This window comes from Balearica regulorum, chromosome W, assembly GCF_011004875.1.
Source record: "Balearica regulorum gibbericeps isolate bBalReg1 chromosome W, bBalReg1.pri, whole genome shotgun sequence".
Lineage (NCBI taxonomy): Eukaryota > Metazoa > Chordata > Aves > Gruiformes > Gruidae > Balearica > Balearica regulorum.
In genome coordinates this window covers 24,069,132-24,089,328 of record NC_046219.1, presented here as the reverse complement: position 1 = coordinate 24,089,328, position 20,197 = coordinate 24,069,132, and the positions used below count along the sequence as shown (strand labels likewise).

Here is a 20,197-nt window from a genome sequence, read left to right as displayed (position 1 = left end):
GGGGGGAAAAAAGCAATGCCAGATCTCTTTGTGTTGTGCAGAGCTCTGTGTTGATTAGTTAAATCAATTTGGTGGTGTTTTTGTTACTACTCCTGTAGCTGTGTGGTGGGTTCCTGCCAGCAACTAAGCATCCAAAAGCTGATCGCTGACTATCCCCCACCACAGGATGCGGGAGAGAATGAGGAAGGGAAAAGTGAGAAAAACTTGTGGGCTGGGATAAAGACAATTTTATAAGTGAAGCAGGAAAAAAAAGAAAAAAATCAAGTGGTACAAAGGCAGTCCCTCACCATCTCTCACCAATAGAAGAATGCCCAGCCAGTCTGAGCAACGACTACTTTAGAAAGACTACCCTCCAGGTTTTATTGCTGAGCATGATGTTATATGGCATGGAATATCCCTTTGGTCACTTCGGGTAAGCTATCCTTGCTGTCTCCCCTCCAAAACTCTTTTCCACCCCAATCTACTTGCTGCAGGTGCAGAGTGAGAAACAGAGACAATCTTGATTCTGTGTAAGCACTGTTCAGCAATAGCAAAAACACTAGTCTGTTATCATCAACACTGTTTTGGTCACAAATCTAAAACACAGCACGATACAGGCTGCTAGAAAGTAAGTTAATTCCATTCCAGTCAGACCCAGTACAATCTCTACCCTTTATTCCATACCATTTGCAGCATGCTCAAGTCTCACATTACTTACACATCTAAGTATCCTCTGACCATACCATTCATATATTGTTTCATTCCTATATGCTACTCAAACCTTTCTACTTACCTAACCCACATTGCATTGCAATATTTGATCCTTCTATCCCATACATTTCTTTTCTTTTCCCATTGTATTTCTTATTTCTTGGGCTGCATCAAAAGAAGTGTGAAGAGCAGGTCAAGGGAGGTGATTCTGCCCCTCTACTCCGTGCTCTTGTGAGACCCCGCCTGGAGTACTGCTGTCCCCAGGACAAGAAAGACATGGACCTGTAGAGTGAGTCCGGAGGAGGGCCACAAAGATGATCAAAGGTCTGAGCACCTCTCCTATGAGAACAGGCTGAGAGAGTTGGGATTGTTCAGCCTGGAGAAGAGAAGGCTCTGGGGAGATCTAATTGTGGCCTTCCAGTACCTGAAGGGGGCCTACAGGAAAGATGGGGAGGGACTGTTTATCAGGGAGTGTAGTGACAGAACAAGGGGTAATGGGTTTAAGCTGAAGGAGGGTCGATTTAGATTAGATGTTAGAAAGAAAGTCTTTACTGTGAGAGTGGTGAGGTACTGGAACAGGTTGCCCAGAGAGGTTGTGGAGGCCCCCTCCCTGGAAGTGTTTAAGGCCAGGTTGGATGAGGCTTTGGGCAACCTGGTCTAGTGGAGGGTGTCCCTGCCCATGGCAGAAGGGCTGGAATTAGATGATCTTTGAGGTCCCTTCCAACCCAAACCATTCTATGATTCTATGATTTCCAAAATTCCCTCTTACCAACTTTTACAGCTCATATTACATACTTAAACCATCTTTACATCCAACAGTCAGGTTTATACATCCTCATTAACCACCATCTGCTGCCCCTTGACATATACACAGATATTAATCTCCCATTCTATGGGCCCCCTACCAAATGTCTGTATGAACAGTTGTGGTGGGTTGACCTTGGCCGGCTGCCAGGTGCCCACCAAGCCACTCTCTCACTCCCCCTCCTCAGCAGGACAGAGGGGAGAAAATAAGGTCAAGATAAAGGCAGTTTAATAAAGCAAAAGTCGTGCTTGGAAGCAAAGGAAAACAAAAAGTTATTCTCTACTTCGCATCAGCAGGCAATGTCCAGCAACTTCCCCGGAAGTAGGACCTCAGTACGTGTAGTGATTGCTTTGGAAGACAAATGCCTTAATAACAAATGCCCCCCACTCCTCATTCTTTCTTTCAGCTTTTATTGCTGAGGATGATGTCATATGGTATGGAATATCCCTTTGGTCAGTTTGGGTCAGCTGTCTTGGCTGTGTCCCCTTTCAATCTCTTGCCCAGCCCCAGCCTACTGGCCTTTGGGGGCGGGGGGGTTGGAGAGACAGCCTTGATGCTGTGGGAGCACTGCTCAGCAGTAGCCAAAACACTGGTGTGTTATCATCACCTTTCTAGCTACCAATACAAAGCACAGTACTATGAGGGCTGCTATGGGGAAAGTTAACTACATCCGAGCAAGACCCAGTACAACAGTCAATAACTTGGGACACATCTGTCAAGATGGTGCTCAGGACAGGAGAAGCAGCGTGTTGGATTGTTGGGCACCAAGAATGGCTTGGGTTGGGTCACCACCATACTCACCTGGTTCCTTGTGAGGCTCATTCTTTGTCAGTTCAGGTGGTTCCTGATGTAGTACTTCCTATAACATATGACTCAAAGGATTATTTTCCCCTGAGGTTAAATCTCCGTGAGGTACACACCGGGTCTCCCCATCCTTCCGCATCACCCACCAAGTACACCTGGGTCCTTGAGTCAAAGCAATCCCATGAATGGGTTTGCCTTTTCCCAAGGGAGGAGCAGCCCACACTGTCTTCCCCAACCACTTCCCCATGTGCACTACAGGGACCTTATCTCCTCCCACAGTATGTCGGAGCTTTGTTTGGGCAGTACCAAGGCAGTTAGCAGATCCTTTGATGTTAACCCGCTAAGTGGTTTCTGGTAAATTTATACTCCAGTGCTTCCATGCCCCCAGTGTCCAATGCTCTCAGCATAGTCTTTAACAGTCCATTATATCATTCAATCTTTCCAGAGACCTGTGGGTGATAGGGGATGTGATACGCCCACTCAATGCCGTGTTTCTTTGCCCAGGAGTTTATGAGGTTATTTCAGAAATGAGTCCCGTTGTCTGATTCAATCCTTTCTGGGGTACTGTGTTGTCATGCAACTTGCCTTTCCAGGCCCAGGCTGCTGTTTCAATTGGTGACGTGGTTCAGGCAGTGGCATGTTTCTAGTCACCCAGTAGTCACTTCCACCATGGTGAGTATGTAGCGCTTGCCTTGGTGTGTTTGTGCCAATGGTCCAATATAATTGATCTGACTCCCGATATTGATATCCTGGCCACCATCCTCTATTCCAGGGAGACTTTACTTGTGTGGCTCGCTTGATTGCGGCACATGTTTAATATTCATGGGTGACCTGCATGATGGCCCTTGTGGTCAGGTCCACCACTCAAACACAAGCCCATCTATATGTTGCATCTCTCCTTCTATGTCCAACGTTTTATGGTCCCACTGAGCTATGAGTAGCTCACCCTTATGTTCCCAGTCCAGGTCTACCTGAGCCACTTCAATTCTTGTAGCCTTGTCTGCCTGTTCATTGTTTTGATGTTCTTCAGTGGCATAGCTCTTGGGCATGTGAGCATCTACATGATGTATCTTTACCTTACAGCAGTGTGTTCTACACATGCAGGGATGTCTTCTTGCACAGTGCGGCAGCCCAGATGGGTTTACCTCTGTGCTGCCAGTTGGTCTGTTTCCATTGCTGGAGCCACCCCTTACAGGGCATTAGCCACCATCTATGAGTCAGTATAGAGTACTGGCCACTTTTCTCCTTCAGCAATCTCTAGGACTAGTTCAATGGCTTTCACTTCTGCAAACTGACTCGATTCACTTTTTCCTTAGATGGTTTCTGCTACTCATTGTGTAGTCCTCCTCCTTCTTTTAAACATCCAGTTCAGCACAGGCAACTGTGGTACCAAGAGGAGCTGTGTTTCTGTACTGACTACTCCTGAAGCAATTCGAACCCCTTCATATGCTGCTAATGTCACCGAAATCCGGGAATAAACCTCGTAACACCAATGTAGTGTTAAAAGGCAGGCATTCTTTATTGCAGCGCTGGATGCACGGGGGATAGCTCCACCCAACGTGCATGCCAGGTGATCACCAACATACAGGTTATATAGAATCAAAATATACATATTCATCGTTTTTCTCAGAAAAGGCAGTCCTAGGATAATCATTTCTTGGAATCCATTTCCATATTCTCCTCCCCATCACGCATGCTCAGTGATTTGAGTCGGTGGTCCTCAGGGGTCTCTGGTGGTCGTCAGTGGTCTCGCACCCGTGTCCGCTGGGTGACCCCCTTCATGCAGGCATGCGCAGTATCCTTGTTGCAGGTGCACCTGCACCTATCCATAGAGGTGCACCTGCACCTGTCCATAGCAACTTACTTTATAAGATTAATATCTCCAAGCCTATTGTTCAGTTTGGTAGGGACTGTACGTGGAACATAGCAGCATTGTACCTTGCCACGGTCACCTTGCCACTTGCCACGGTTAGTTAGCTTCATTACCTATTACCTTGGTTATAAACTAATTACCTCAACCTGATTCTATAGTTTCTATTTCACGGCCCCTATCCTACGGTTACATTTCCCCCCTTTGGAAGTTTTGAAATAATAACTTTTCAATACTTCCACTCATATTTTCCTATCCTAGACACATTACAGATGTTCTTAAACTTGTAACCATAGCATCTACACCTCAGTGTGTCTGCTCATGTTTCTCTTTTGCAAGTTCTAACATAACTTGTGGAGTTACTATTACCTGATTTTCTGATGTTACCTACCATCCTTCCATATTCTGAGATGCTTTTAAGTGCTCTGCTAATTGTTCACCTAGTTTACTGTATCTTGCTTTTAAATTTGGAATTTTCATCTGTTTTACCGGTACTAGTGCAAGGATACCTTGTTCTGCAGCCTCCTTTGCAGCTTTATCTGCCAACCGATTACCTATATTTATAGCCGTCTGACCAAATTGATGAGCCTTGCAATGCATTACGGCCACTTCCTTCGGTTTCTGCACATCTTGTAGGAGTTGAAGAACTTCCTCCTTATGCCTTATCAGTGATCCTTGGGCTGATAACAGTCCTCTTTCTTTCCAGATAGCTCCATGAGCATGGATCACATCAAATGCATATTTGGAATCCGTCCATATGTTTACCCTTTTCCCTTCTGCCATCCGTAAGGCCTGCTTTAACAACACCAATTCTGTTTTCTGCGCTGATGTTTTTGCAGGTAGCGTCCCTGACTCCAATAGCTTGGTGGTGGTAACAACAGCATACCCAGCCATTCGCCTTCCTGCTTGCACAAAACTGCTTCCATCCGTAAACAGTTTCAGATCAGGATCCTTCAAGGGTTCGTCCTTCAGGTCCGGTCTGCTGGAATAAACTTGCTCAATGGTTAGCAGGCAATCATGTTCCAATTTCTCGGTAGGATTTTCTGTTGACAGGAACATTGCTGGATTTACAATTGCTGTGGTTTTTAATTCCACATCATCTTGTTCCAATAGGACAACCTGGTATTTCAACATTCTGCTAGGGGATAACCAATGACCCCCCTTTTGTTCTGAGACAGTTATTACCATATGCGGTACATATACCACTATCTTTTGGCCCATAGTCAATTTTCCAGCTTCCTGAATCAGCAGCACCGTTGCTGCCACGGCATGCAAACATCCCGGCCATCCTTTACTCACGGTGTCAAGTTGTTTGGAGAAGTACCCCACCGGTCGCTTCCAGGATCCCAGCTGTTGCGCCAGCACTCCAAGGGCCAGATGTTGCCTTTTGTGTACAAACAGCTCAAAAGGTTTGGTTAGATCAGGAAAACCCAATGCAGGGGCCGTCATCAATGCCTTTTTGAGTTCTTTAAATGATTTATGGCATTCAGGTGTCCACGTCAAGTATTGATCTTTAGATTCCTTCAGGGCTTCATATAGGGGTTTCGCATACAGTCCATAATTTAGAATCCAGAGTTGACACCACCCAATCATTCCCAAAAAGGTTCTCAGTTCCTTTGGGCTGTTAGGTTCGGGGATCTGACAAATGGCTGCTTTTCTTTCGTTTCCCAATTGTCTTTGTCCTTGTGATATCTCAAATCCCAAATAAATCACTGCTGCTTTCCCTATCTGAGCCTTGTTTCTGGAGACTCTATATCCTCCTTGGCCCAGGAAATTCAATAAAGTGATAGTCATTTCAAAACATGTTTCTTTACTTTCTGCTGCTATCAGGATGTCATCCACATACTGTAATAATATACCTTCTCCTTGATTCTGTTTCTTCCACATTTCCAACTCTTTTGCCAACTGATTTCCAAATATTGTAGGGCTATTTTTAAATCCTTGTGGAAGCACAGTCCATGTTAATTGTGTCTTCCTTCCTGTAGTGGGACTTTCCCATTCAAAGGCAAATATGCCTTGACTTTTCGTATCCAGAGGTATGCAAAAGAAGGCATCCTTTAAATCCAGTACAGTAAACCATTTATGTTCCTCCCTCAGAGATGTCAACAAGGTATATGGATTGGCCACTACTGGGTGTATATCTTGAACTATCTGATTTATGGCCCTTAGATCCTGAACTAATCTGTATTCCTTGCCTCCTGATTTCCTTACTGGTAATATAGGGGTATTATACTCTGATTCACATTCTACTAACAATCCATACTCTAAAAATTTTGTAATTAATTCCTCTAATCCCTTCTGAGCCTCCCACTTAATAGGATACTGTTTTTGTCTTACCAGCTTGGCCCCAGGTTTTAAAGTCACCTTTACCGGTTCTGCCAGTTTGGATCGTCCCGGAACTTGTCCATACCAAAAGGGGTTACTGCATTGTCCAGCGCTTCTGGAATCTGTTCCTCCTTGGAGGAATCCTGTAACATAAACACTCTCGCCTCTATGGCTTTGATTCTGGTATTAGCAATCTGATTTCTCCATCTTTAAAAATTATTTGTGCATCTAATTTGCTTAATAAATCTCATCCCAATAAAGGCAATGGACATTCAGGCATGTACAAAAATTGATGTGTTACCTACTGTTTTCCCAGCTTAAATTTTAACAGTTTCAAGAAAGGCCAGTTCTCTTTTCACCCTGTCGCACCAACAACCTCTGCTGATTTATAGCTGAGTTTTGCTTTACATGTTTATTATTCTCAGTCAAGACTGCCAGAATTTTTCCATCCCTTTGCATTTGTCTGACTTCTTTTTCTTTTTCTCTGTTGTTATACACAGCCCAGGCTACTTCAAGCATTTTACCTAAGTCTCTGGACTCAACCCCTTCCAGTTTCTGGAGGTTTTTTCTAGGGCTGATTGTCCCATAAATACAGAGGCCAATTGTATAGCTTCTTCTGTGGTGGTTTTTTGTTTGTTTGCTTGTGGTTTTGTTTGTGTGGTTTTTTTTTTCTCCTCTGGGTCCAAATTAGTATATTTTCTCGCAGTCACCTTCAGTCTTTCCATAAAGGCTGAAGGGGACTCATTTAATTCTTGTCTCGCTTCATAAAGTTTAGACCAATTAATTGCTTTTGGCATTGCATGTCTAACACCAAAGAAAATCCACCTGATACCTAAACATCCCTCTGGGCCCCGGATGATTAGGGTCCCACTCAGGATTTGTGGATGGAAAATTCTGGTCCACTGTCCCTTGTATAATCCCATTAGCATGAGCTCCTTCCACTTGTTTTCTGGCCGTATTTAGTACCATTTTCTTTTCAGTGTCTTCCAACAAAGTATCCAATATTACTTTGAAATCCTCCCAATCGGGGTTCTGATTATTGTTTCAAATACTTTGGCAACTCTTTCAAGATCATCTCGATAAGTGCCTGCAGTTTCTTTCCCTGGTCTTAAATCATTTATTGAGAAGGGAACTTTTACCATTACCAGACCCTCATTACCAACTGCCTGTTGAAGAGGGGTCTGGAGGGGAGTTAGTCTGTCTCCTCCCCCTCTTCCCCTTGTCCTCCCAGCAATCGGGCTGAATCCTTCTGCCTCCCCTTCCACAGGAGGGGCGGAAGCATTATTGGCCCCCAAATTTTGATCCCCCTGATCATTTCCTAACCTTCTGCGAGGTGCAACCAATAATTCACCATCATCATCTTCAAATTCACATTTAAAACACCGTTTACCAATGTCACAAGCTGAGCAACCTTTTTCAAATTTTTATCAGGTTCCTGCCCCTTTAATGCCATTACCACAGAACTAGGTGAAACCAATTCACATTGCCTTTGCCATTCCGGATGATTTCGCAGTGTGAAAAACAAATCCACATATGCCATTTCATTCCATTTGCCTTCCCTTTTACAAAATAACATTAGTTGCAAAATTGTGTTATACTGCAACGTCCCGTTTTCCGGCCACTTTTCCCCATTCTCTAAAGTATACAGTGGCCACCAGTGATTACAATATTCAATCAACTGTTTCCGAGTCAAAGGATCAATGTTTCCCAGATCTTTCCAATGTTCCAAAATACATCCCAGTGGTGTTTTTTGCGGGATTGGTTTCTTACTCGGAAAAGTACCCATCTCCCAGGGACTTAGTGGTTGTGATTGTGCACTATCACAAGCACTTAGTCAGAGGGACTCCAACCCGTGTTAGAGCTCCCTCAGGGATTTCCCCTGCCACCGGAAATCCCAGGGATTTCTCCTGCCACCAGAAATCCCAATCTTGGAGGCTTCCCCTCCCCTCTGGGCCCTGCTCCACAGGCTTTCACCTAGCAGAGACTTTTACCTGAGACGTCTCCCCAGCCCAACTCTGCGCAGCTTTCACCGCGCCTTACGAGCAGGCCTCCCGTGCTCCTAGTGTGGGCCTGTCCCGCCACGATGGTAAGAGCAAATATTCAAAAAAAAACAAATATTCAAATCAAATAAGAATGCCTTTACCTCTCCCAGGGGTCTTGCTCAGAGCTCTTCGGTCCAGGGATCGGAGGTTCTCCCGGAGAATTCCCCGGTGCCGGCTGGAGGTCCTGTGATCCCACGGATCCGTCGAGGTTCAAAAGCAGTGTCCCACCTGGGTCGCCAGAAACTGTCACCGAAATCCGGGAATAAACCTCGTAACACCAATGTAGTGTTAAAAGGCAGGCATTCTTTATTGCAGCGCTGGATGCACGGGGGATAGCTCCACCCAACGTGCATGCCAGGTGATCACCAACATACAGGTTATATAGAATCAAAATATACATATTCATCGTTTTTCTCAGAAAAGGCAGTCCTAGGATAATCATTTCTTGGAATCCATTTCCATATTCTCCTCCCCATCACGCATGCTCAGTGATTTGAGTCGGTGGTCCTCAGGGGTCTCTGGTGGTCGTCAGTGGTCTCGCACCCGTGTCCGCTGGGTGACCCCCTTCATGCAGGCATGCGCAGTATCCTTGTTGCAGGTGCACCTGCACCTATCCATAGAGGTGCACCTGCACCTGTCCATAGCAACTTACTTTATAAGATTAATATTTCCAACCCTATTGTTCAGTTTGGTAGGGACTGTACGTGGAACATAGCAGCATTGTACCTTGCCACGGTCACCTTGCCACTTGCCACGGTTAGTTAGCTTCATTACCTATTACCTTGGTTATAAACTAATTACCTCAACCTGATTCTATAGTTTCTATTTCACGGCCCCTATCCTACGGTTACACTAATATCTCTTTTTTTAGTTGGCATGTAGCTGGCCTCAAATCCTCTATACCCCTAGCTCCAAAAGCATAGAGGTTTCACACTGTTGTCCCAAAAGTGGGATCATTTACCCAGTGTGCAGTATGTCAATATACACACAGAGCAGAGGTATTTTATTTATTTCATGTCTGTGCAGAGATGGGTACTAGGTGGTAATTCCACAAAGCTAGCACACTACACACAGAATCTACCACACATTTATCTTGTGACAGGATTAGAAAAAAATGCCTAAATTTACACTAATTGGTTATTAATTACCACATCATCTACTATTGGTCAAGCATATTTAAATTAGCCTGCATGCTCCTTGAGTGGGGGGGGGGGGTAATTTGCATAGTCCTTTAATTGGGTGGGTGGTTGGGAACTCCCCTAGCCACCTTTCCCCTTCCCCTATTTACTGCCAATTTTTGTTGACTTCAGGCCTCTCTGGCAATCACCCAGCTCTCAGCGCCTTCTGGGGCAGGATGTTTCCTCTTTATCAGTTTTTTAGCGCTCCTTCAAGGATACTCTTTAGCAAAGCATTCTTTTTATCAGTCTTTCTGCTCTTCAAAGGTATAGTCGTTAGCAAAGCAAGGTAGTGCATTTAACCCTAAATTGAACAGTGTCTAAGTGCTAACCCAAACACATTTCTGTCCATGTAAAATGAAAAATTCTACTTTATAGATATCAACATCTGGTTCTGTCTGGACTGACCCAAGGGCTATCGCATGAACTATCTCCTGGTTAATCTGTTCAAAAGCTTGTCACTGCTCAGGGCCACAGTCAAAACAGTTCTTCTTCTAGGTTTTTCGATAGAGAGGGCTCACAAGCTGACTGTAACTCAGAATATGTGTTCTCCAGAAACCCACAACACCTAGAAAAGCTTGGGGCAGTTGATTCCAGGTATATTGGACACCCCTCCACACGAAAGCAAACTGTGGCCTGCACTCTGCTGCCAAAGAAATTGAGAAAAATGCACTGGCATAGTAGTTGTAGCATACCACTTGGCAGCCTTCAACTCCAGTTGATAGTGGAGTTCTAGCATGTTCAGTTCAGCAACATTCAATGGTGGCATGACCTCATTCAGGCCACAATAGACCACTGTTACCTTCCACCTTCTGTCAGACTTTTGCACTGGCCATATGGGATTATTAAAGGGTGAGTGAGTCTTGCTCATCACTCCTTGGCTCTCCAGTTGATGAATCAGCTCATGGATGGGAGCCAGGGAGTCTCAGCTGGTGCGATATTGCTATTGGTACATTGTCATGGTAGCAGTCAGCACCTGCTCTTCTTCAACAGGCAGACAATCCCACAACAGAAAGATCCTCCGAGAGGCCAGGCAAGGTAGACAGATGTTTAATCTTCTCTGTGTTCACAGTGGCTATAATAAAGGCCCACGTTTATCGGGTCCTTGAAGTACCCTCTCCTGAGATAGTGTATACCAAGAATACACTGAGCATCTGGGCAAGTCACAATGGGATGCTTTTGCCACTTTTCCCCTGTTAAGCTCATCTCAGCCTCTAGACAGACAACTGTTGGAATCCCCCTGTCACTCCAGAGATCCAGATGGGTTCTGTGCCCTTATACCCTAATGGCATTAGTGTACACTGTGCACCAGTGTCCACCAAAACCTTATACTTGTGTTGGTCTGATGTGCCAGGCCATTGAATCCATACAGTCCAGTAAACCTGATCATTCCTTTCCTCCACCTGGCTGGAGGCAGGGCCCCTCTAGTCCTGGTCAGAGCATCCATTACCTGTCTCCTGGAACTGCGAACCAGAAGTCCCTTTATCAGGATCAGAAGTAGGATCAGCCCTTCCACTGTGTCTGGGGAATTGCTCTACAGCAAATGGAGCAGTCATCTTCCTGGATGGACCCTTTCTGTCCTCTGTTTTTCCTCACAGTGGGCTTCTAGGTTTGAGGTAGGTGCACCATCCCACTTCTTCATGTCCTCCTCGTGGTTACACAGCTAGAACCACAAGGTAGCATGTGGCATGTGTACATGGTTCCCTTTCCCTTGAGCAGAGAAAGGCTGACTCCATGTGCTATGCTTGATAGCTGAGACACTGGACTGTAGGGACAAGGAGGAAGACATATTCTCTTTGAATTGCTGGAGCTGTTGGGACAGTTTCTCCACAGCCGAGATGTAGGCCCATAGAGTTGGGGAGGAAGAGAGATTCTCTTTGAATTCCCGGAGCTGACAGGTCAGTTTATCCACCACTGGTACCTCAATGTCTGTCCAGACCATTATTGCCAGGGTGCTGGCATACAATATCAGTATGTTCCAGTACAAACTTCCAACATGTAAACTGCATGTGCTAGACATCATCTGGATGTTTGGAGGCCTGATTGTTGTCCAGGTTACTGTAGATCACCTCCACCACTGCTAAGTCCCTAAGATGCTGGACACCTTCCTCAACAGTGGTCCACTTGCCTTGGTAGTTTACAAGATCTTCCTTGAGGGGATACCTTGCCTTCATGGTTGACAGGAGCTGCTTCCAGAGGCTGAGGATTGTTGCTCCTCTTCCAATTCCTTTGTCAGTTCCCCAGTCCCTAGCGAGGGATCCCATCTGCTGTACTTCCCTACCCTCTAATTCCTGACTGTTGACTCCAGTATCCCAACACTGGAGCAACAAGGTGATAATTTGCTTTCCTGGCTGGTGCCTGTAATCTTTCCACATATCTTACAGCTCACTCAGGGATAGAGACTGGGTGGTTTCTGACTCATTTATGATTTCTCTCTTCTCTCTCCTTTTCTTGTTGCTGCTCTGCTGCAGAACAGGCTGCCTCTTCTGATTCTTCCCCCTGCTCCTTCTCAGGAGGAGCTTCTTCATCCCTTACTAACCAAGTTGACCTCTGCTTCCATTGTTTTTTCTTGACTACAAGAGTGACTGTTACAGTCAGAGTTGGGTCTCTGGCTTAGCCACAGTGTCCATTTGTATGTCCTCAGGTCCAGAGACCCTCTCATCCCTTTGAGGTTGCTGGACACAGGCTCAGTACATGTAGGCAAGGCCCCAACACAGTGCTAGAAGTTGTGTCTCTTTGGTATAAGGCATCCTTCCTTCCAGTGATCTGCCACTTCAACAGGATTCCATGCCTGTTTGGGTGTGAAGTCCCAAACCATTGGAAGTGAAAATCACTCTAAGCATCTGCCCAAATTCTCCCACACACCTTGCCACCCATGACTCAACTGCCTCAGAGCACAACCCTGTGTGGCATTTCCAAGCAGTTGGTTAGCTTTAGGAAAAGCTGAAATCAGATTTCTGGCACACACCAATATGAGCATTCTGTTTATGCAGGAATGTCCAAGAAACTGAAGGGCCATAACAACAGGGCAGGAAACATCTTCTGTGGAGAAGAAAGGGGAGGTGCTGTTCTTCATTTTCCCTACCACATGTCTCCTGGAGGAGGAGAAAGGTGTAATTGCTGATTGTCTCCATGAGATGGTTCCCAGAGTAGTGGAAGAACAGCAGTGCAGGGCCAAAATACCAGTTTAGGCTCCAGGCCAGTGCTTTTATTATAGCTCTCCCAGGCAAAACACAACAAAGTAATAAACAGCACAGCAAACAGCAAAAGCCAAAAGTAGCCATTAACAAGTCTTGGAGTTTGATGTATAGCAAAAGAGGGAGCACTCCAAGGAGCAGGTGAGGGACCAAATAAACCAGCACTGAGAGCAAACAAGTCAACATCATGATCAGCAACAGCATAGTCAAGATAAAACCAGTTTAATAAGTGAAAATGGAAAAAAAACCAACAACCCAGACAAGTGATGCAAAGGCAATCACTCACCACCTTTCACCAGCAGACTGATGCCCAGCCAGTCCCTAAGCAATGACTACTTTAGAAAGACTCCCCCCTAGTTTTATTGCTGAGCATGACTTTAGATGGTATGGAATAACCCTTTGGTTAATTTGGGTGAGCTGTCCCAGCTGTGTTCCTTCCCAGCCTCTTACCCATCTCTAGCCTACTCACTGCAGGGGCAGAATGGGAAACAGAGAAGGCCTTGATGCTGTGCTGTTCAGCAATAGCTAAAGCATCCATGTGTTAACAGCGTTTTGATCACAAATCAAAAACACAGCACCATATGAGTTACTATGAAGAAAATTAACTCCATCCCAGCCAGACCTAGTATAAGCTGTTGTGATTATCATTATTTGCATCACTGTCATCCTTAGGAGCTCCAGCTGTGGACTGCTACTGCATTGTTCTAGATGCTGCAATAACAGAAAAACCTACAAAAGCTTGTATAAAGTATGTGAGAAAGACAACATTGATGCCAACAGAGAGAAGAGTACAGGCAAATAGAAAATGGAACAATTTTGTTTGGAATGATCACTGCAGTCTTTGGCAGTCCAGGAGTTTTTAGGGTTTTGTAACCATTAGGGCACAGGCGAGACTTTGAAGAACAGAATGAAGGTATTTTGCAGATATTTATAGGGAATATATTGCAAGTGAGAGAACAAGGAATTTCCACTCCATCATTCAGAGTGAGGTCCGGAAAGGAAGCAAACTGAAGTAATTATTTCAGTGGTGGAAAGCAGGTTGCCTGTGGATTTATGAGCTAATTAGCTAGTGGCACTCTGTGACCCACTGTGAGACAGTGATTTGGGGACTAGTTAAAATAATACCCTTGAGGATCCAACAGCACAGATAATTAACCTGAGGCTTCACAGCAGCTGCAGGGGTTATTTCAATCTTGAGGCTGAAGTAGCAGCCAGGTAGTCTCTGTTGCAGAGCTACTCTGTATCTGGGAAGCAAAATTCCATCTACATTGATGTTAGTACTTTTTTCCTCTCAGAGTGAGTGGTAACAGCAGGTTTCATACCTAAAATATATCCTTATGGCTTCCCAGTTGAGTTGATATATATATATATAATGTGAAGACTAGATTATTCATCTAAGCTTGTTTTATTTAAAGGAAAAAATGAACACATTCCATTAGAATGGTAAAACTAAGACAACAAATAGCATATTAGGAAATTACATTTAGTAGTTGCCTTTAACACAAAAGGGAGATTTTCTCATTTTTAAGGTGAAGATCTTGTGATAAAGAGGAATACAGTGGCATACAGTTCCATTTATCTTAACCATGCTGAAGGAAAGGGAAGATCCTAGGTTGTTAAATTCAGCATTCACATGACAGTTCATTATTAGATTACTGATTTCAGACTTAAATTTAGGCCAAGGAGATGACAGAGATCTGCTCTGCTCCTCCACACATCCATTTCTGACTTCTGTATATGCTTCAGACAGGAGCAACTATAGTAGACTGATGTCTTATACAACTGCAGAGGATCAACAGGACTTGTATCCCCCTATGAAAAGATTCTCTTAAAAAAAAAAAAAAGAGGTTATTGCTATTTTAATAGGAATAACAGAATACTAAACTATAAAAAGGCATGAATATCTGTACTACTTGTACTATTGTTGTATCTTCTGGTTCTTTACTGTTGATGTCATTGTCTTTGAGTTTTATATAATCACTTATAAGTGCTTATAAAAAGAAATAGCTGTAGATTACAAGAATAGTTTTATCACCAGTGTATTTGGTATATATGGTAAGGTTTTTGGGAATGGGGGGGGACTGCAGGGGTGGCATCTGTGCTGGACACAGCCGGTTCCAGCTGGCTTGGCAATGGACCCACTGCAGGCCAAAGCTGAGCCACTCAGTGAAGTTGGTGGTGCCTGTGTGAAAACATATTTAAGAAAGGGAAAAAAACACTGCACAGGCAGAGAAGAAGAGAAAAAGAGAGTGAGAAACAGTAATGTGAACACCAAGGTCAGAGAAGGAGAGAGAGAAGGTGCTCCAGGCATCAGAGCAGAGATTCCTCTGCAGCCCATGGAAGAGACCATGACAGATCAGGTATTCCCCTTCAGCCCATGGAGAGGTCACACACTAGAGTGGGGAAAAAGTGTGAGAAGGAAGAAGTGGCAGAGAGGAACTGTTATGTCGTTGTGGGGAGTCTCGGTTGGTGTGATATTGCTGCCGGTGCACCATTGTGGTAGCAATTGGCACCTGTTCTTCGATTCTCAGCAGCCCAACAAAAAAAGGGTCCTCTGAGAGACCAGGCTAGGTAGACAGCTGTTTAATTTCCTCCTATTTAAAGGCAGCTATTCCAAAAGCCCACTGGTACCCTTTTGGGTCCTTTAAATACCCTCACCTGAGGTAGTCTATGCCAAGAATGCACAGGGCCTCTGGGCCAGTCACAATGGGATGCTTTTGACACTCATTCCCAGTTAGACTTACTTCAGTAAGTCCCTTTATAGTTTGATGTCATTAGGGTGCACTGAGTAGACACCGATGTGTCTACTAGAGCCTTATACTCCTGGGGATCTGATGTTGTGGTGGTTTAATCTCGGCTAGATGCCAGGTGTCTACCAAGCCGCTCTATCACTCCCCTCCTCAGCAGGGAGGGGAGGAAAATAAGATGGAAAAAAAACACCCCAAACTCGTGGGTCAAGATAAAGGCAGTTTAATACAGCAAAAGCAAAAGGCCATGTGTGGAGGCAAAGCAAAAAAAGCAAAAAATTATTCTCTACTTCCCATCAGCAGGTGATATCTGGACACTTCCTGGGAAGTAGGGCTTCAGTACGTGTAGCAGTTGCTCCGGAAGACAAACGTAAAAAAGAATGAATGCCTCCATTCCCCCCCCATCTCTCAGCTTCTTATTGGTGAGCAGATGTCATATGGTATGGAATATCCTTTTGGTCAGTTTGGGTCAGCTGTCCTGGCTGTGTCCCTTCCCAAGATCTTGCCCACCCCCAGCCTACTGCTAAGGCAGGGAGAAATGTTGGAGAGACAGCCTTGATGCTGTGCCAGCACTGCTCAGTAGTAGCCAAAACACTCGTGTGTTATCAACACCTTGCTCGCTACCAATACACAGCACAGCCCTATGAGGGCTGCTATGGGGAAAATTAACTCCATCTCAGTCAGACCCAATACAAACATGCCAGGCCATTGAATTCACACAGTCTAGTAAGTTCGATTGTCCCTTTCCTCCACCTGGCTGCAGGCAGGGCCCCTCTAGTCCCGGTCATAGTATTCGTTACTGATGAATGGATTTGTGTGGTGTACATGGGTTTGAATCTCATCCTTGTTATTTCTTGTAAATACGAATCAGAAGCTCCTTACATAAGATCAATCTTCCTACTCTGTCTGGGGAACTGCCCACTGGAGACTGGAACAGCAATTTTCCTGGAAGAATCCCCTTTTGAAATTGTTTTTCCTTGCAATTCATGTACTCGTGCCCATAGGGTTGTGGTAGGATTTCCATCCCACTTCCTCATGTCCTCTCCATGGTCATGCAGGGTGCCTTGTGCTGTGTACCCTCTATATCCTCTCTCTTGAGCAGAGGAACGCTTATTCTTAATAGCTGAGATACTGGTCCGTACAAGCGGGAATTGGACATATCCTCTTTGGGTTGCTGGACTTCCGAGAACAGTTTTTCGAACACGTTTTTGGATTTTTCAGACAGTCTTTCCATGGCCGAGACACAGGCTTGTAGGGAGGAAGAGAGATTTTCTTCTTATTTCTGGAGCTGGCCAATCACTTCATTCACTGTTGGTGCCTCTTCGATTTTCCAGGCTAGTACTGCCAATGATTTGGGATATGCCGGTGATGCGCTCTGTACAAACTTCTGCCACATGGGTTGGGTATATTGGACTTCATCTGGATCTGTGGGTAACTGCACATTGTTCAGGTCATAATAATCTCCCACACAGCTAATTCCCTCAGGTACTGAATACCTCTCTCCATGGTGGTTCACTTGCCTGAGTGACATACATCATCATCCCTGGAAGTGTTCAAGGTCAGGTTGGATAGGGCTTTGGGCAACCTGGTCTAATGGAGGGTGTCCCTGCCCATGACAGGGGGGCTTGGAAGTAGATGGTCTTTAAGGTTCCTTCCAACCCAAACCATTCTATGATTCTATGATTCTATGATTCACTGAAGGGATACCTTTCCTGACAAGAGTCACCTCCAGAGGCTGAGGTCTTGTGTCCCTTTTCCAATTGCCTCATCAATGACCCCCTTCCCTGGACAGGGATCCCAGCTGCTTGGCTCCCTTGCCCTCTAATTTCAGGCTACTGGCCCTGCTATCCCAGCATTGGAGCAGCCAGGTGACAAGTTGCTCACCTAATTGATGGCTGAAATCTTTTCGCATATCTCACAGTTCACTCAGGAACAGGGGGTTATCTCTGGTTCTGTCTCTTCCTCTTGTTCTTTTGATGGCCCTGTTTCATCATCCTTTAATAAACAAGTTGACTTTCGTGTCCATTTCTTCTTATGTATAGGGGCAACAGATATGGGTATAGTTTGGTTCTCTGGTTCACCTGCAGTGCTTATCACCAGGGTTGGAGTAGTCACAGTGCCTGTCACAGGGGTTGATCTATCAGTGGTATTTTTAAATTTTTAAATATTTGTTTAACCTTAAACAAGACCTGAACCACATTCAGGAAACCTAGCAATAGAAGCATGCTGTCTCCCCCATATATTGGCTCCCTGAGGATAAAAAGTAAAAAGTGTAACTGTTAATAGCTTCAGACAGATGGCTTCCAAAGTACAGAGATGAAACCGCAGCCGTTGCTCCGCTCTGCTTGCTGCCTGCCACTGCTGAGTACAAATACCAGATTGGTCTGACCATCAATCATTTTATTATACTGGACTTGTGCAAAGCATTTGACACTGTCCCACACAACATCCTTGTCTCTAAATTGGAGAGACATGGATTCGACAGATGGATCACTCACTCAGTGGATAAGGAATTGGATGTATGATGCACTCAAAGAATTGTAGTCAATGGCTCAATGTCCAAGTGGATATCAGTGACGAGTGGCATTCCTCAGGGGTCAGTATTGGGACCAGCACTGTTTAACATCTTTGTTGGCAACTTAGACAATGGGATCGAGTGCACCCTCAGCAAGTTTGCTGATGACACCAAGCTGTGTGGTGCAGTTGACATGCTGGAGGGAAGGGATGCCCTCCAGAGGGACCTTGACAGGCTTGAGAGGTGGGCCCATGCAAACCGCATGACGTTCAACAAGGCCAAGTGCAAGGTCCTGCACGTGGGTCTGTGCAATCCCAAGCACAGATACAGACTGGGTGGAGAATGGATTGAGAGCAGCCCTGAGGAGAAGGACTTGGGGGTGTTGATTGATGAAAAGCTCAACACGAGCCGGCAGTGTGCACTTGCAGCCCAGAAAGCCAACCATGTCCTGGGCTGCATCAAGAGAGGTGTGACCAGCAGGTCGAGGGACGTGATTCTGACCCTCTACTACGCTCTTATGAGACCCCGCCTGGAGTACTGCATCCAGCTCTGGGGGCCCCAGTACAGGAGAGACATGGAGCTGTTGGAGAGAGTCCAGAGGAGGGCCATGAATCTGATCAGAGGGCTGGAGCACCTCTCCTATGAGGACAGGCTGAGAGAGTTGGGGTTGTTCAGCCTGGAGAAGAGAAGGCTCCGGGGAGACCTTATAGCAGCCTTCCAGTACCTGAAGGGGGCCTTACAGGAAATCTGGAGAGGGACTGTTTACAAGGGCATGTAGTGATAGGACAAGGGGTAATGGTTTTAAACTAAAAGAGGGTAGATTTAAATTAGATGTTAGGAAAAAAATCTCTATGAAGGTGGTGATGCACTGGAAGAGGTTGCCCAGAGAGGTTGTGGAGGCCCCCTCCCTGGAAGTGTTCAAGGCCAGGTTGGATGGGGCTTTGGGCAACCTGGTCTTGTGGAGGGTGTCCCTGCTCATGGCAGGGGGGTTGGAACTAAATGATCTTTGAGGTCCCTTCCAACTCAAACTGTTCTATGATTCTGTACCATAACCCAGTGGCACACAGTACAACAGAGCTATAACCTTAATCCAATGCCCAGAGGTGATAAAGCACACATAAACACTGATAAATTGTATATACAGCAAGTAAAATGTTACAGAAGACAACTCTGAGAACAAATAAAACACCACTGTGACCAGATGACCAGCGAAGATTAAACTAATGTAATGAATATTTATAACAAAGTTGTTTTAACACGCTCTGGTCAGATCTGTCATTATCTCAACCCTTTGTGCCCCAAGTTGGGCGCTAAAAAGGACTGTTGTGGTTTAGCCCCAGTCAGTAACTAAGCACCACACAGCTGCTCGCTCATGCCTCCCTCCCCAAGGGGATGGGGAGGAGAATGGAAAAAAAATAAATTGTGGATTGAGATAAAGACAGTTTAACAAGATAAGAAAGCAAGATAACAACAACCAAGTGATGCACAAATGCAATTGCTCACCACATGAGAAAAAACCCCCACCATTGCCCAGTCTTTTTTCCAAGAAGCCATTGTTCCTCCCGGCTAGCTTTCCCAGTTATATATGGAGCATGATGTCATATGGTATGGAATATCCCTTTGGCCAGTCTGGGTCAGCTGTCCTGGCTATGCTCTCCCAGCTTCTTGTGCACCTGGCAGGGCTGAGACACAGAAAAGTCCTTGACTTAGTGTAGACACTACAACTACGTAGCAACAACTAAAAACATCGGTGTGTTATCAACATTATTCTCCTGCTAAATCCAAAACACAGCACTATATCATCTGCTAGAAACAAAATTAACTCTGTCTCAGCTGAATCCAGGACACTCCTCCCGCCCCAGTAGGATGGGGGAAGAGGAAAGGAAGAATAAAACCAAGAAAACTTGGGGTTAAGCTAAAATAAACAATTAATAAGTGAATGATAAGAAGAAGAGGGAAGAAGGCAAAACAAGTTATACAAAAGCAATCACTCACCACCTCCCGTGGGTAGACCAATGCCCAGCCAG

The 20,197-nt window shown here is 45.2% G+C and overlaps 1 protein-coding gene and 1 long non-coding RNA gene across 3 annotated transcripts in view; one reads left to right on the top strand and one right to left on the bottom strand.

The window, feature by feature from the left end:
• Positions 1–20,197, bottom strand: part of LOC142599226 (uncharacterized) — a 1,086,559-nt gene that overhangs the window by 49,369 nt on the left and 1,016,993 nt on the right. The gene's annotated exons all lie outside the window — the stretch shown is intronic.
• The window catches only part of LOC142599158 (small conductance calcium-activated potassium channel protein 2-like), a 162,252-nt gene that overhangs the window by 61,257 nt on the left and 80,798 nt on the right, over positions 1–20,197 (top strand). The window lies entirely within an intron of this gene.